Raw genomic sequence first — 19,210 nt, forward strand, 5'->3', positions numbered from 1 at the left:
TTGAAAAAGGAGCCCTATTCTCACTGTGACAACCTTGTATTAGAAATCTAATTTCATCTGCTCCTCGGCCTGAAACTATGAATCCAGGCAGTTATTATTAACAAATATTTACTACCAATTGGATCAGTAAAGTTAGTTTATAATTTTATGCCATCAAACTCATTCCAATCAGTTTAAACACAATTTAGAATTTTTACCGTAATAAACTAAAATTTTGCATTGCATGTGTTTGGTTAATGCAAATCAAAAATTAAAATATAATGTCCCTCTTAACCCAAGGGATTGGTTCCAGGACCCCTGATGGGCACCAAAAATCTTCAGATGCTCCAGTATCTTATATAAAATGGCATAATGTTTGTATAGAGTCTACACATATCCCCCTTGCACTTAAATCATTTCCACTTGTTACACTTAATGCAATGTAGATGCTATTAAATAGTTGTTACATTGTATTGTTTGAGGAATATTGTTCAAGATAGAAGTCTGCATATGTTCAGTACAGGTGAAATTTTTTTTCCAAATATTTTCAACCCACAGTGTAATTTGTAGATGGGGAAACTACAGATTTATAGAGACAACTGCATTTTCTTTTGTAAAAAAATTAGTTTTCTCTAAAATATCCTGGTATCTTCAGCTCTTCAGTTGATTTTTAAAGGCATATAAGCTAAGCTTCTCCTTTGTGATTTCCATATATATATTGGTGAAATTTTGTGTATACAGGTATTAGAAATCATTTGGAAAACATCTTCCAGGTTTGCTTGTTTTGTCTCTGGTAAAGTTAGGAGGAAAGTAGTGATGAGGATGGAAGATAACTCCCTCTACTTTGCACAATTGTGTGCAGTGTTCTGCTCCAGTAAATGATACGACTAAAGAGAATTAGCACATGACAATTTGGCCAGACTGAATGTCTAAGTGAGCAAACTGGCTTGTAATTCTATAAAATCCCCCTTTCAATTATGTAGTAATGTCTTCCCTTCCTCCAACAATTAAAAACTAATCATTGTTTTGGGATGCCCAATTGATTTAAAGAACATTTGATCTAAGTAGTAGAATTAACTACTTTAGTAGCTTATTTCCATAGAATATTCTAGTTTATTAAAGTATTTCATACAGAAGAATTTATATGGACTTTTTAACGCCAAGTTTCTTTCTAAACGTAGTATGCCTTTACTTTAAGTTACCTGAGTCCATTTTTTCATCATCCCACGTATACAAAACTAGTGAATTGGAAGATACTCTTGCCTCCTCTGTGTATGTAGCATAGTGCTGATGATGTGATGGGCCTTCAACTACACTACTGAACACTAACTTATCTCTTGCTCAATCAAGATGCTAAATGAAACAATGAAGAGAGTACATAGTGTCCATAGTGATGTAAGAGAAAAAAGAGTCCATGAAGAAAACATCCCTGAAAAGACGAAAGCCAGTCCAGATACTATAATATCCAGTGAAAGAAGTGAAGGAGTGATCATAAACAGGCTGTCAGGGGACTGGTGAAGCATTATGTACACATGCAATTGTGTTTCATTTATAGTATCTTTAGTGTTCTACTATTTATCTCTTTTATTGGGATTCTGTTTAGTGCTTATCTTTTCTGCTAGAAACTCACCATGAAGTAAAATGGCTTATTAGATATACTTAGACCCTGATGCCTTTCATTATTTGCAGTAGAAGTTAGAAATCAGAATCTGATTCCATGGCAGAGGGGCAGGGGGAAATGTGCTGGCACACAGAGATGTCCATCCCAGACTTAATAGGACCAACCAGCCCCCCGTGATCTGGGCATTTATTCCCAACCAATTAATTAACCATATAGTACTGATAATGATATTAATAATAACTTGAACATTCTCATCTAGCTTTGGCCAGGTGCCAGGGCACATTAGTGAACTCATTTATTCCTCCTATAAACTGGATTCTACTGTTATGTCATTTTTCCAACCAAGAAGCTAAGGCTTAGGGATATAGTTAACCTTCTCAAACTAACAAGCTAATAAGTAGTGGAGGCAGGAGTGAATCACAGTACCACCCTGCAAACCAAGGACAGATGGAATACTAAAAAGCATTGAGGCTTGGTAACAGAAAGAAACTGTAAGATCTCCTGGCAGAGTGAAGAGCTAAGTGAATTTCCCAAGAATAGAAAGCACTTTTGATTAGGATAAGAAATCAAATGCAAAACTTCAACCCTCATGTGGGGCCTAGCCATTACAGCACCTCCCACTGCACTTTTTTTTTGTACTAGGAATGAACAGAGGGGTGCTTTATTACTGAGCTAAAACCCCAGACTTTTCAATTTTATTTTATTTTATCTAATTTTTTTGGGTGGGGGGAATAGGGTCTTGCTAAGTTGCTTAGTGCCCCACTGAGTTACTGAGTTACTAAGTTATTCTAACTTTGGATCCTCCTACCTCAGCCTCCCAAGTTGCCAGGATTACAGGCATACACTGCTGCACCCAGCAGCAATCAACCTGATTATCTACATAAATTATAGGACACAATATTAGTAGGACCTCCATGATTAAGAGGAAATCTACCTTAAATCCCTCCCTCCTTTCTATACCCACACCACAGACTGACACAGACATTCTATTAAAAGATTCTTTTTTTAATTAATTGATTTTATTTTTTAAAATACATGACAGCAGAATGCATTACAATTCTTATTACACATATAGAGTATTAAAAGATTCTATTAATTCTATTGAAGCCCATTTTGTGACTTGGGAGACAGGTTCAAATCACAGAGGAGACATGTGCAGGCAGGGGTGTTGTGGATATAGTACAGGATCTGCCCTGGAGACATTGCTGAACATACAAATAATTGTCTTGAAGGGCTTGGCTTCCTCATCTAAACTCTCTTAGTGTCTAAAGAGGACATAGCACCTCCCAACTAGAGGACAAACCTTCTCCTCAGGGGAAAAATATCTGGGCTGCTAGGTCCATGTCTGCTAGCAAAGTCCCATATTAGACTGACCTAATTTGGAGCTTTAAATTAAGACTCAGGTGCTCCCAAAAAGCATTTCCACCAGCCAGAATAATAGGCTTAGGATAATAATGAGTTAATTTCCAGAAGTTTCTTGTTAAAATACAAGATTGTATTTCATTGTTAAAATATAAATTAGGTGGGATACAGGATGTAAGTGATGGGGACACTTCAACCTAAAATCACTGGGCAGATTAACAAAGTTGGCAAAGCATTGTGGGATTGGTGCTCAGAAGTTCAGTTCTAATGACAGGGAAGGGGAAAAGTGGAACACAGGTTACCAAGGGTAACCAGAGAGTGATATAAGGGTCTGGAATGGCAGGTATTTGTTTGACCTTTGAGGCAGAATATACTTATTAAATAATTTTGATTTATTATTAAAGTCATTTGAGCATCATACCAGATTCTAATTCCTCTATGTCATCTCCTAATTGTAATAGGTACTTAACACCAGTGCACTGGTGAGCTGGAATCACCCGGGGAATGCCATTATATGGCCCCTGAAGATAGTCTAAGGGGAAAAGCTATAACGCCTAGAAATTCATTTTATTTGCCTTTTCAGAAACAAGCCATAAAAATCAAATATTTTCTATAATAATAATTCAGTAACTCAGAATTGTAAAGTCTTCTCTAAAGCCCAATGATGGTTAGTGCTGGAATGGCAGACAGAAACAGAATGTATGTTAAAGTAGAAGATTCCAGACCCAAAATGCCTAGGTTCAAATTCTGTCCCCACCATTTGCTATTGTGTGATCCTAAACAAGTTACTTACCTTGTTTGTGCTTGTTTTTACTTATGTTAAAGTTGGGAGTGTTTCAAGAAGTAGATCAGATATTAAATATGAAGTTCTTAAAATAATACCAAGCAAGTGTGCATCACTCTTAGCTATTGTAGCTATTATTCCCATCACATTTCTGTTTGATAACAAAATGCTGTAATAGAAGAAAATGGTTATTAGAGATGCTGTGAGATGAAACTGTAGAGGATAGTTTTTAGATTGGAATAAGGTGGCTGAGAAATTAATTAGAACCTCACCATTGATATATGGTGCATGCTTGGAAACCAAGAATGAATGAAAAATGCACTCATTAATACATCAAGTCTCTGTAATGTGCTACATAAATAACTGGTACCAGGATTATCGACAAAACACAGCAAACACCTGCTTTTAAACTGAAGGATATCTACATTGGCATTTCATGATTACCACTTCAGCTGTTTATATATTCATTTAAATATTAAATATATGCAAAGAAATCCTACTCTTCTTATTAAGCTATACCATTTTAGAATTCTAAATTCTGCCAACCAATGCAGAGTGCCCCTGAGTTCAATTCCTGGTACCCCTCCCCACCAAAATATTCCTTTTTATACTCACTCCTGTATTTAATGAATATTTTCAAAATTTGAGTTTTAAATGGGAGTTTTTAGGGGTCTTTTTTGTGGGGGTACCAGAGATTGAACTCAGGGGCACTCAATCACTGAGCCACATCCCCAGCCCTGTCTTCTGTTTTATTTAGAGAAAGGGTCTCACTGAATTGCTTAGCACCTTGCTTTTGCTAAGGCTTACTTTGAACCCGTAATCCTCCTGCCTCAGCCTCCCAAGCAGCAGGGATTACAGACATGCACCACGGCTCCCAACTCTTTCCCAGGAATCTTTAAGAAAGTCTGTCATGGTGGAAAGAGTTGAGTATTATTCTTAGCAAAGCCAACAAAACAGCCATCTGTAGCCTGATATTCCTGGCACTAGAATAATTACAAGAAGATAGAAATCAGATTAATCAGTGTTCTCCAGAGAAAGACAAGTAATAGGGTGTGTATGTGTGTGTGTGTGTGTGTGTGTACACATATATTTATTATATCTATAGATTTATTATATGAAATTGGCTCATAAGATTATGGAAGCAGAAACCCCAAGACTTGCATTCAGAAAACAGAGGAGACCTAAGAAGCCAGTGAGTAGGCAGTCCAAGTCCAAGGCCTGAGAGCCAGGACAGCCAGTGGTATAAGTTCCCATCTTGAAGCTGACAAGCTGGAGACTCAAGAAGTCAAATTTTCATCTTGAGCAACCCACTGGGAGTTTCCTTTAAGTGTTGTTTGTTCTACAGAGGTCCTCAGTTGATCAGATGAGGCCACCCACATTAGAATGGTACATCCCTTAACTCAGTCTACTAATTCAGACTTTAATCTCATCCAGAAATGTCCTTACAGACACTCTAAGAATAACATTTGACCAAATGTCTGGGCCCTCAGAGGCCGAGTCCAACTGACATATATGATTAACCCTCCCTGTGTCATCTTGAGGGGAGTCGCAGCTGCTCATGTTGTCTGATTTAAAACTCTCCATTGTGTCCCCACTACCCACCCCTTTTCCCAATGCATGAACAGTTCCCATCTGCTGTTAAATTTTCCAAGATCATTTTTGGATTAAAAAAATAACAACAAAAAACATCATTCACCTCTCAGTCTTCGTGGTTGACAAGTACAAGTCATGTATGAGTATCCCAGTCTCAAGGTTTCTAACCTTCTGGTCTAAGTTCTGTAGCAAACTATTCGTGATACAACTGATTATACAAGAGATGTACAGAGAGGCTTTATGTGGTGTTCTGCTGCCAGGAGTTCATTCACCCCTCTGTATATAGGTGTGATCAGGACCACATGTCTGCTAGTGTGTTCATACATGCATACATACAAAACCACACACACACACGCACATCTTATGGAGCAGGGAGAAAGGGAGAGCACTGAGTAGGAATACATGTGTACAGAAAGTAGGAAAATGAGATCCAGGCTTGCCAAGCCTCCTGCATTGGAGATGGATTCAGATGTAGGAATTCCTAGAACTGCTCAGGTGCTTCACCAACAACCTGACTCGACTTCTTCCTCCATCTGCTCCTCCCTCTGCTACAAACCTTCCTCACTCTCTTTCCTCTGTCTTTGCTTTTCCTCCACTCACAGAGCCAAAAGAAATAGTTTTATGCATATGGTGTTAATATAAATATCTTCTTAGCCAGGCATGGTGGCAGCTCACCTGTAATCCCAGTGACTCGGGAGGCTGAGATATGAGAATCACAATCCTAGGTACAAAAAAAAAAATAGAAAAGAAAGAAAGAAAATAAATATATAACATATATATTACATATATATAACACATAAATATGTATGTTATATGTGTGTGTGTATATATGTGTGTGACATATATATGTGTGTATGTGTGTGTATATATATATAAAGATATATATACATATATGTATATATATATATTAAAGATATATATATCTTTTATATATATACACAAAAGATATATAATATAATATATCTTTTTTTTTCTTGGTTGGTCCTCAATGAAACTGAGTTGAAAACAAGTCAGTGGAGCCAGAATAGAGTTAAGAATGGGATTTTTAATTTTTGTGAGGTAGTTCCAGGTCCTTATTTCTAAATGCCAGCAATTTGGTAAACATTTACTTATTAAAAATTATGAAAATGTAGACAAAAATTATTAGAGACAATATGGAATCATTCTTTCTTTTCTCCTGTAGTCCAGTCTCCACCTTTCTTTTATATATATATATATATATATATATATATATATATATATATTTTTCCTTCTTTTTAATAAAAGTTTTTGTGTGAGTATCCATTCTATTTGGCAGGTAGTAAAAATTCAATTACTCTGGGTTGTTTTGTTTTGATGTTTAACACGTATAGATCAGAGCTTCGGTGAGCTGTTCTAAACTCAGCTGCATATTATCATCACCCAGGGAGCTTTAAAATATACCATTTCCTGGGCCTCAGGCCAGATCAGTTGAATCAGAATCCTGCAGAGTAGAGAGGACAGCCTGAGCACAGGTGATTTTGACAGGAAGCCAGGCAGGAGATCTGTTCTTGGGGCATTGCTCCTGCATCTCACTCCTGTTGTCAGCCAGCTCTCATTCTTTGGTGATCATTTTGTGCCAGTAGGGAGTATGTGCTAATAGGGGTACAAAGATAGGGCCTTAAAGCAAGTTATTGAAGTCACAGTTAAAGAATTTACTCAAACTGGACATTGCCTTTGAGCAGATTACAGTGAACCTTTTGTTGTTGTTTGGTTTTGTTTGAGGGATGGAACCCTGGGGCACTCTACCACATGACTACATCCTCATCCCTTTTTTCATTTTTAATATTTTATTTTTTAGTTATAGTTGGACACAATACCTTTATTTTATTTATTTATTTTTGTGTGGTGCTGAGGATGAAACCCAGGGCCTCTCACATGCTAGGCAAGCGCTCTACTGCTGAGCCACAACCCCAGTACCCCCCATCCCTTTTTACAAATTTTAAAACCGGGTCTCTTTAAGTTGCTCAGCTGAGTCTCAAATTTGCAATCCTCCTGCCTCAGGCTCCCAAGTAGCTGGGATTCAGGCACATGCTACAGTGCTCAGCTAGTGAAGTTGTTTTTGAGATTATGAAAAAACAAAGGAAGCCTAGAGTTAATGGACTGAATGTGACTTGCTAAAATTGAAAAACACTTGTAGTTAAATCTCAAAAACCTATTTTGACAAAATGTGCAAAAAATGCCTCCTCTGCTTGTCTTTCCCTGTATAATTTCCAGTTTCAAGCAAAACCACAGGGATTTGAAGGGCTTCTCATTGATATCTAAAGGGCATTTTAAACGAATAAGTAATATAATACATTTTGAAGCAGATAAAATATACCTCTACAATATACACTTAATGAGAATATGCTAAAAAGCAGAAGTATTTGTATTGGACCATAAATCACATAATTTTAAGCAGATTTCTAAATGAAAACAAATAGTTCTATTTGAAATTTTTCTTCAAACAAAACAAAAAAGGATTTCTAGATGTCAAAAAAATTGTTTTTCAAGAAGCTTGATCTGTGGACCAGAAAATTATGCTTAACTTTCCCAAGAGTTCTGGGAACTTTTTTTTTTTTTTTTAATAAATGTGTGTCTCATTCCTGATTTTGACATAGTAAAAAAAAAAATAGGAAAACATGTCTTCCATTCCACTTGCATGTTTTAATGCCCTGATTTAGGCCCCTGTGTATCCTCATATATACTCAAACATATGTGTATATATACACAGCCAAAATTGCAACACAGTAATCATTTGTCTATTATACATCTGCTTGTTCTTTTTCTCTGATAAAGAAGTTAGTAGCTCCAATGATATTTTCCCCCTGATACAGTTTTATTTTTCTCTATAGATATTTTTACTGCAATACAATTTCCCCAGTATCTTGGGTTTTGCTATTTTAAGTTACTCTAGTTAGGATTTGGAATGATTCCAAATAGGTAGATATATGGATTATAAACATCAACAAACAGTAATGGAGTATAACTTGCCCTATACATTTCTGCAAAAAAATAATTATGTATTTCAAAAGTTATGTCTATCAGTGATGCTTTCAACAACAGTTAATAACTTGTCTTAAAAATACAGATATAGAGGGCTGGGATTGTGGCTCAGCAGTAGAGTGCTCGCCGGGCACGGGCAGGACCCAGGTTCTATCCTCAGCACCACATAAAAATAAAGGCATTGTGTTGTGTCCATCTATATCTAAAAAAATAAATATTTTTTAAAAAATACAGGTATAGGACTGGGTATTGGTTCAGTGGTAGAGTGCTTGCCTAGCATGTGTGAAGTCCTGGGTTTGATTCTCAGCACCACATATAAATAAAAAAAGAAAATAAAGGTCCACCAATAACAACAACAACAACAAAAACACATCTTCTAAAAAAAAATGCAGTATACATTTCAGATACAATCAGCAACTTCTTTGCCATGAGTGTCACCAAAGGAACAAAGGGAAACTAAGGAATTAAAGAATGAAAGAGAGTGAGAGGTAGGTGGCGAAAAAGGAATATATGGACATTTGAAGGGGGAGAGTGTAAGACTCCCCTCCCAAAGTAGCTGTGCTGGGCTGTGAGAGGCAATTGTGGTTTTGGCTGGCCATCACCCACCAACCCATCAGATATTTGATCCATAATGGACTTCTTTCTCTGGCTATCATCTATAGTCTAGAAAAACTGAAGATCAATAGCAAAAACAAAAAGCAAAACAAACAAAAAGAAAACCCCCAATACTTTAATTAAAATAAAAGAATAAAAATAATAGGTCAGATCCTGACAAGTGACCTATCACCTGGCAAACCATGTAGAAACTACTCTCTGCAGGGGGTGATGTTTGGGTGAGATACAGCTCAGTGCATAGGAGATAGCTATTCAATACCACATGTCTATTTTTTACTATGTCTGAAAGGGGTCAAATGCCTGGTCCAAGTGAATCATCAGACAAACCATCCCCAACCAATTAGTCAAAGAAGTTATTATAATAACTCATTTTCATTCCAGTCAAGAGACTAAATTACTTAGTGCTTCAGATGGCCAAGACTCTGTGTCCCCGTGGAACAGAATGCAGACTCACAGTTCATCCTCATCAACCTCATTATGGTGCCCTGTGTCCTTCATAGCAACACTTTAAGGAAAGCAGGAAATATAATCTACTCTCTGACCACATTTTTTAAGGTGAAGAAACTGGAAATAAGTAAAATTTAGTAATTAAGAGCACAAATGGGGCTGGGGTTGTGGCTGAGTGGCAGAGTGCTTGCCTCGTATATGTGAGGCACTGGGTTCGATTCTCAGCATGGCATATAAATATGAACAAAATAAAGGTCCATCAATAACTAAAAAAATATTTAAAAAGAGCATAAATGCTGCCCCCAGAATACCTAGATTCAGATCATCTGCCTGTAACTTGTTACCTGTGTGATCTTGGGCACAATAACTCACCTTTCTCTACCTTGGCTTCTACCTGTAGCAAGGGAATAGTAAGTTCTTGTGAGGATTAAAATGGATCATGTTTTATGTTTTTAAAATATTCCATATAATATGTGTTCAGTAAATATGAACAGTGCTTATTATTATTATTTAAAATCTTTTTAAATTTTGCCAAATAAGCAAAAAATGATATCTTAGTTTTTTTTAATTAGTATTTTTCTTATCACTAAAGATCACCATAAATAAATCATAAGTTTATAGGTTATTTTTATTTCTTTTTTTCTGTGGATTGACTCTTCATGCCTTCTGCTCTTTGTCCACTAGTGGGCCAGTCTTTTGGTTATTTCTTGAAAAGCACTCTTTTCAAATTACAGATATCATTCTCCTTTTATTTAAATAGTAATCATTTTCTTGTAGTTTGTGACTTCTTTTTAACTCATCTTGCCCTTACAGAAGTTTGTGATTTCAGTGTAGTTAAGTCTATTAGTCTTTTCATCATGGCTCTTTAACGTGCTTAGTTTTTAAAGGTTATTTCTTTAATCCACTTAGAATTTTGTCATAGGTCATATGCCAACTTTCTCTCTTTCTCAAATTGTCTATGATTTCCCTATGATTTGAAATAGAATCTGTTGGCAAATTCTAATATAAACAAAACCATGGATCTGGGCTTTTTATTCCATTGCACTAATTTGCCTATTATTATGCTTGCTTTATTTTTTTCTGTTGATCTGAATAGGCTGGTTCAAAATCATTCTATTCTTTTAATACACTTCGTAGCATTTATTGCACATTTTTCCTGCCAGATGAAATGTGGAATCAATTGGTCATATTGGAAACTACTTGTATTTGGATTTAAATTAAAATTGCATTAAATTAATAATTTGAAAAAAAACAATATTTTTATAAGCCTTTAATTTATCCAGGCCTTTAGATCTTTCAGTAGAATTTTATCATTTTCTTAAAGGTTTTGACATTTTTACTTTTATCTTTGATACTGTTTGATCCATTTTCCTTTTCCTAATTCCTTTAGTTGAATGTTTAGTTACTTTCAGTGAAGTTTTCTTTTTGTTTGTTTTCTAATAAATGTTAAATACTTTCCTCAGAATAAAATCTTGACCAGATTTTATAATGAAAAATGTCACATGCTTTCCTTAATATTCATTTATTAATATAATTTTGTTTTCATTTTTTAATTGTAGGAACTATATATCATAGAAAGCTTAAAAATAATTAAATAAGTAAAGATAAAGAAAATAAAAATAATTCATTAAGAACTGCTCTCTGTGATGAATATCATTGGCATTTTGATAAGGTTTACATTGAATCTGTGTAACACTTCTGGTAGTATGGCCAGTTTGATAATGATAATGCCTATCCAAGAACATAGGAGGTGTTTCTATCTTCTACAGTCTTCAATTTCTTCTTTCAGTGTTATATAATTTTCATTATATAGATCTTTCACCTCCTTGTTAAAGTTATTCCAAAATTATTGGGTTTAGTTTGCATGGTTTTCTTTTTTTGAAGTTATTGTGAATGGGATGGGTTTTTTTTATTTCTTTTTTCAGCCAATTCATTAATGAAGTATATAGGAAAGTGATTGATTTATATATGTTAACCCTGTATTCTATTACTTTGCTAAAGTTGTTTGTCAGCTCTATAAGTCTTCTGGTAGTTTTGTGGACCTTCTAAATATGAGATCATTTCATCAGCAAATAGATAATTTGACTTCGTCTTGTATCCCTTTAATTTCACATAACTTCAAGTTAGGCATCAGTGTTCTATTCTTTTTTTAAAAATAGGAAACCAGGTTTCAGAAAAATGGAAAATCACTGTGGCAGAACTGAAATTTAATTGCAAGCTTATCTTCTCCAAAAATGTGGACACTGTTACAGAGGAGAGTTGTCAATAATTTCAAGTAAAAGCAATATATTCATTACAAACAACTTTCTTTTCTCTATTTTAAAGCTTGTCCAGGTCCAAACTGACACAGTCCAAATTGATGCATGATTTTTTACTAATGCTTTAATAACATAGAAGAGATTCTGGTCAATTTTCTTCTGAAATATATTACATTAACAAAAAAAGTTGCCACATAATTGAGATTTTTGTGTGATGTCATTATGATTACATTTTGGAATTCTATGTATGCATATTCTATATGACTTTTGCTATGCTTCATAATGTGTGTCCAAATGAAGAGCTAACACATTCACTTCCGAAATATACCTAAGACCATTTGTAAACATTTTTCCAAATTGAATATTAGAGCTAATTTGTATTTCTTTGTATCAAGCAACAGAAAGTTCTATTTACTTAGCATCATCAAGCAAACACATGAACTTTGGTCACAAATCCTTCACAAACCGCTTCAGTACAATCTGGAATGCAATGCAAAATTCCCAGGAGATACTAAAAGGCTAAAATTCATGCTAAACCACTTATACAACATTCATGTTGCATAAGGGTTACGTCCAACTACAATCATGAAATATTACAGCATAAAACACTAGGGAAAGAGAGGATTTAGAAAAGTCCCAATAGTTAGTAAACCCATCAACAACTTGAAATGTACATGGGGCATAACGTCACCTTCAGCCCTATGAAGCACCCATTAGTTACAAAAGAACATCACTCCACTATGGACCAAGACAGAAGGAGTCTTTCTTCCCAGTTTCTTTGTCTAATTTCTTCCAAAAAATCAAATCAAAATAAGTAATATAGTAAATATAATAATAATAGAACTCCTTCACTTGCTAATACTAATTTATCTACTGCAGGTATATAGCAAATATTAAATTAAGATTTATTGATATTTTTGTTAAAGTTGAGGGTAGTTATTTTATTTGATGTTCAAGATGTCCCCTCACTTTAATTCCCCAACTTTATCTCCTTTTCGTTCTCTGCCTTTCACAATTGTCATTTCTGCCTTCGCCTCTGAAGCCTATCCTTCTTTGACTCTTTATGTACTTTCCAGGCATGTATTTCTCTTACTTGTGTCTCATATCTTGACCAATTTACCATTTTAAGAGACTTTTTTAAAATAAAACAAAAATTGTCCCCCACTTTCTCTGTTTCCCTAGTTGCTCATGAATGTTCCACTGAGGTAATAATTCTTTCATTGCCATAACTTCTGACAAGTCTAGATAACAAACCTCACTTAAAATTCTCTCCTGGTTTTCCTTCATAACTTGTTCTCCATGTGGCACCAATTTTTAAGATAAATGTATTTCCTCTTTCTAGACCAGGGCTATAATTATGGAACAGAATATAATATCCATCTGAAAGATGTGAATTTAGAAAATTCAGAATTTTCTCCCCCACACCCAGTCCTCTCTTCTAGCTTACTTCTCCTCTCTGCCTCCCTGATACTTTCCTGAACCGGATCCCATTGGCACCTAAGGCCATCAGGGTCAGGAACAGCAGCTCTGACCTTGCCCAACAGTGAACTCTGGAAATTTCTATTGAGCAATTTAGCAAAGTGATGAAGTGAGCTGTTCATTGTAATCCTCCCCTAACTTTCAAAAAGGCAGAAATCTTAGACTCCAACTTCTAGGTCCTTAATCAAATGGGCACTAACATTGCACATATAAAATCAGAACATCTAAAGAAGAAAAGTGTATCCAAATATCAACTTGAATTTCAATCACCTTGCACTTGAAAATGTTTACTTTTCTTTTCTCTCTCATAAATACAGTGAGAGAAGAATAAATGCAGAGAAACCATGAAAACCAATTTCTCACATAAATCAAGTTTGTTCCAGGATGAAACTTTCAGGAATAGACTGGTAAAAAGAGAAATGATAAGTCTTAGGACATTAGATTCAAGTTAATTTTATTTCTGAGTGAACACAAGTCACCGTAATTTATAAAGTTACTGATTCAAAGTCTTTCATTTGTCCTGCAAGTATCTGTGGAGTATTTAGTGGAACATCCAGCTTAACCTTTTGGATAAACAACAACGAGTACAAGATAGATACCACATTTAGCAAGTTCACAGTTCAGCGAGAAAGACAGACATGGAAGCAAATAATTATAGCACTGTGTGCAATCAGAGAGGGCTATACAGGCTTTCTTGAGAGCATTGAGGAAGTGACAATGTTATCCACAGAGGTTGTCAGAGACGGCATCACAGAACAAACATCAAATTTAAAAGGATGAATACGGCCAAGCAGTGAAATTGGGAGACTTGGGAAGCAAAGAGGATTTCAAACAGAGAGGCTGAAGGTACAAGAAGGATCGGAACACTGAATGAGGGGCATGTGAATGACTGGAAGGGGACTTTAGAATCTAATGCTGAAGGGACAGTGTTCATAAGGACTTGTGTTTTTATCCTCCCCATAAGTGAATAGATAGTGTTATAGTGTTATCATAAAGGTAAACAATTATGACAACAGCACAACACAATAGCTAACATCAGTTATTAAATGCTAAAACCATTGTTATGTTATGTGTAAATATTTAGTCTTCAAAAGAGCTATGAAGTAGGAACTATAATTATCTTAGTTTTATATATAAGGAGACTGAGGCTCAGAGAGCTTTTCCTGGGATGGAAGCAGAAGAATAAAAGAGATCGTGTTCATATCATAGGTTTGGTGATGAGCATACTCTGAAACCAAGAATTCAATCTCTAAGAAAATACATACTGTCAGAGGAACGGGAAGATACTGACCACAGAGGACCGAAAGTTGGCAGCGACAGAGGGGACCTCTGGCTTTTCACATGAGTGGTTCCTCCTTTGCCCCATTTTTAGAATGAAAATAACAAGGAAGAAGGGAAAAGGAAGGAAATTATGCAAGGAAATGATGACCTCTCCAGGAGGCCCCTTCTAGAATCAACTCCATTCTGCCTCTGTCCTCCAAAATGAGTTAGTAGCAGGAAGTCACATGGCTATGAGTTATGCAGTCATGCTGGAGGACTTGCTGTATGCTAGACCTAAACTGAATGCTTCACAAGGGTTTTCTCCTTTATCTCCACGGCAGTATCATCCACAACTTATTATTCCATTTCACAGACGAAGATGCTAATGCCCAGGGAGGATGTATGAATGTAGGATTCTTTCCTGTAATGCTGACTAAAACTCTCCTCCATCCAACTTCCATTTTTCTGGACATTTGTTCTCTCCTCATTTAGATAACAGTGCCCTTCCTCAAATCCACACAACTTCTTATTGCAGAGTCTCTGAATTTAGAGTTGAGGTGCTCCTTGTATAGTTGGGGACGAGATTGCCTCTCTCTTTCTCCTCTTTCTGGTGTCATATGTTTTTGCCTAACACCAATCAGTCATGTCCCATCTGCCAGGGGCTCTTACAAAACCCCTTCAATGCATTACTCATGTAATATCCATAGAAACCCTGAGAGAGGTACTATGATTGCCTCAGTTGAGGATGCTGAGCAGAGAGGTTAAGAAATCTGCCTGGAGAATTCAGTAAGAACACAATGAGGATGCAAACCCTGAAAATCTAGTTCCTGGGTCTGGATTCCTATTCAGACCTTTTCTCCTTGACTTAGTAGAACTTGTGCAGCTGGCCAATCACTTGTTCTCAAAATTACTTGGCTTTCAGACCATCTCACTCAATTGGTTCTTCTCCTTTTTTTTTTTTTTTTTTGACATTTCACTCAATTGTCCTTGCTAGTTCCTTCTTACATGCCAACTTCTACAAATTGGACTCCAGAGATCAGTCTTTCACCTATTCTCTACATTCAGTGCTTAGATGATCTCATCCAGTTTTACAGCTTAAATATCACCTCTGCATGGATAACCTCAAAGTCAGCCTCTCCTTCCTGGGACTCTCCCAGAAATGCAGACTCATATCCACCTGCCATCTACTTATCCAAATGTACCTCTCAAAGGAACTAAAGTGAACATGCCCAAACTGGAGCCCCTGCTTTTCTTCCTCCCAAACTGAATGTCATTCTTGATTCTTATTTCCTCCCACACAACACATCCAGTCAGTCAGTATAATGTGTCCACTTTTCACAGTCACCACTGTCTCCACACAAGTACAAGCCCTTCTCATCTTTTTCCTAGATGTAGCAATGGCTTCTGGTATATCTTTTGCTTCTCTCTCCCATCTCCACCAACTAGAGTAAGGTAAGTAAGGCAAATAAGATGTTTATCTCCAGAATGAAATTTAAAGGAACACCCAAAAACTCAGTAATATAGACAAATGATATATTAAGGCAATACTTTTCAATTAAACCAAAGCAAAAAAAAAATCATAATGAATGAAACAGCGAAATTTTAAATAAAATCAGAACTAGACTCTGTATTTGCATTACTTGCCTCTCTATAATATAGAACTGTTCCCGGCCCAGTTCTACTCCCTTCCATGTATTCACAACAGTCACAGTGATCCTTGTCTAAGAGCCAAAGCCAAAGTCCTTACTGGGACTGATAGGATCTACCATGAGCTGGTCTGATTTTCTCTCTAACCTATACTCCTACTTCTCTCCCTTTTACTGAGCCTCAGCTTCTACCACACTGGCCTCTGTTATTCCATCAACATGCTCCCACCCTAGTCCTTTTTCTGCCTAGAATGTTCTATCCAATAAGTCTCTTTCTTCACCCAGATCTCTTCCCAAATTCACTTTATTAGGACAAACTTTCTAATTGTTCCCCACCTACAAACACATTGTAAATATTCCTTTTCTACACTTTATTTTGTTTCTCCTCAGAAAATATCATACCACCACTCTATTTTACTTATTGATCTTATTACTTATTGTTTCCCCCATCTGTTATAAAACTCCCAGAGAAGTTTGGGGGAGGGATCTGTTTCATTCTCTGCTACATCTTCAGTGTCTCCAAAATTCCTGGAAGATGGTAGGCACTTAGCAATTTTTTGATTAATAAGTAATAGATACTTGTTAATGCTCTCTTCTAGCTCCAGTGCCTCATATGGATAGGTTTTGTTTGGATGCTGTTACCTCAATAAATTACATTGGGAACTACTATTTCAAAATAGTCTCAGATCTTAAAAATTTACAGCTAGCACTGAATTAGAAAATGTATTGCAAAACCTTCATTTCAAATTGACCAAGATTTTTCACAAAAGTTTGACTTGCTTAAAAAAAAAAATTTATCTGTGATTCAAGTTTACCCCTTAGATTTGGTCAACATTGGGAGAGGGAGTTGTTTTGGAGGAATAAAAACTGAATATCCAGTGTTTCTTTGTTTTGTTTTGTGGTTGTTGTTACAGTGCTGGGGAGTGAATCCAAGGCCTCATACATACTAGGCAAGCACTCTACCACTGAGCTACACCCCTAGCCCTTCAAGTGCCTCTTTAGCAGATTCTGAACTTTATTTCCATGTCCTGATTTCCAATGACTTGAGACAAAATTCAAATGTTACACAAATTGTCTCAATAACTTCAGAGTGAACTCATATGTAATCAAAAGACCTTTCTGATATCAAAATACCTTTAATCACCTTTAGTAATTATTAACAAAAACGAAAGGTAAGTTTTGCAAAAGCAAATTTGTCGTGTCACCATGAACTGTTATCTTTTGATGGAAAAGATGAAGTTCAGCAAAGTGTAAATCTGTAACCTGGCAAAAGACTGTAGACTTTGCCTTCAAAGGGCTGTAAGACATACACTCATCCACCACCTCCTTCTCTTGCAAGTTAAATCAGCACAGCGGGAGAGTTTGAGAATGTCCAATGAAAAAACAATTTAGTAACATTTGGAAACAGTGTAAGAATTAGAATTTGTCTTAAAGGTAGTTTTATTTATAAATCTTCAAAAAATTTCATAGTTTTATTTATCTGTTTTAAGGTTTATATTATCTCCTAGAAATCCTTATGCCTGTATTCACCAGCATTTTAGGATTATAAACTGAATGCAGGTCTCAATTTACACTATATTTTAGAATCCATAGAAAAAGTACTTATACTCTAAATGTATCAATAAAGGTACTTTTCCCAACCCAAGTTGTTACATGTATATCAAATCACTACTATTACAAAGAAATTCTAATCTGTCCTTTGCAAGATTCAAAACCGATGTGATTCTGCAATCTGTATACGGGGTAAAAATGGGAGTTCATAACCCACTTGAATCAAATGTATGAAATATGGTATGTCAAGAGCTATGTAATGTTTTGAACAACTAATAATAAAAATTTTTTAAAAAAGAAAAAAAGACAAGAAAAAAAAAAACCTTGCAAAGTGTAGACACTGAACCTGGTATGTTAACTTATTGAGTTAACAGACTGCCCATGAAGCACAATGCCCTAAAGCTGGGCAGGGAGTGGAGCCAGCATACAGACAGAACTAACTAAATACTTCTTAAAAGAATGAGTGAGTTGACCTGGGGCAAGAGTAAGCAACAGTATCACAAAGGTCACACGCAAGAAATGGTCATACTCATCTGCAGAGGATGACATTGTTCTGTCCCTATAAAGATTATGAGTATTCTTCCTCTGGAATTTTGTATGTTTCCCTTTGGTTTCCTAAAGTATGTTGAAAATATTATGTTCTAAATAATTCCCGTGAATTAGTTTGTAGGCTTTTTTATTCTGTCACCTTAGTAATAGAATACCTATTGCTATTATTACTAGCAATAGCATTATTGCTACTATTGATAATCTTAATACTAGTGATATTACTATTCTATTACTTAAGTAATAATAATTTTAGTAACAATTCCTTGAAGCTTCACTTTTTTCTTCTGTCACTCAACTTTTGACCCAGTTTCCTATATTATTAATGGTTTATATATTGTTTTATAAATGATGATAATATAGGAAGTGTGTTTGATAAAAATTTTTCAAAAGAATCTATAGTCAAATACATTAGGGTTCCATTTGGTTCAAATAATTGTAAAACACATCTCCTCTATGCCAGGCCGTAGAGCACATTAAGCAGAGTAAAAACCCAGAATAAAACCTTCACTGAACTGCTTACACTCTAGCCCACTCTACGTACATAGGAACCTCTAGAGCCTCACTCCATTACAGCCTGAAACCTTCAGAATAGCCATTATTCTTGTCCTGGAAACCTGTGAATTTGAGTAACAACCATGATGTTTGGAATAGGGTTCAAAACGGAGTTTAGACAACAAAATCTGAAATTGCACACAGACATGGACCTATATAAACTTTCATCATTTCCTAGATTATACAAAGGGTTGAGTTGTGTATGTTGTAATGATCCAGGTGTTGGAACACCCTTCCAAAACACCCTCCAAAAAATCCATTATTCTTGTTTTGTTAAAATCTATGCTACATTTTCATTCTGTGGCATGTACCATATGTGGCTTCTGTACATCTATCTGTCACCAGCACACTTTCCTCTAAAAGTTTACCTTTGGAAAATAAGTAGACAAGTGTCTTAGGAAACATGTGCAATAGATAAATGAAAGTCAATCTCCGAATTTTGATGTCCTGTCTTTGCTGATTTGATATAGACACAATGCCCTCTTCCCCCCATCTATAAGAACCAAACTTC

The 19,210-nt window shown here is 35.8% G+C and overlaps 1 protein-coding gene across 3 annotated transcripts in view; it reads left to right on the plus strand.

Moving 5' to 3' along the window:
* Nucleotides 1-19,210, plus strand: part of A1cf (APOBEC1 complementation factor) — a 75,983-nt gene that overhangs the window by 3,080 nt on the left and 53,693 nt on the right. The window lies entirely within an intron of this gene.

The sequence above is a fragment of the Marmota monax genome, unplaced genomic scaffold, assembly GCF_021218885.2.
Source record: "Marmota monax isolate L192 unplaced genomic scaffold, Marmota_monax_Labrador192_F-V1.1 WCK01_AAM20220418_F8-fsc00166, whole genome shotgun sequence".
Taxonomy (NCBI): Eukaryota; Metazoa; Chordata; class Mammalia; order Rodentia; family Sciuridae; genus Marmota; species Marmota monax.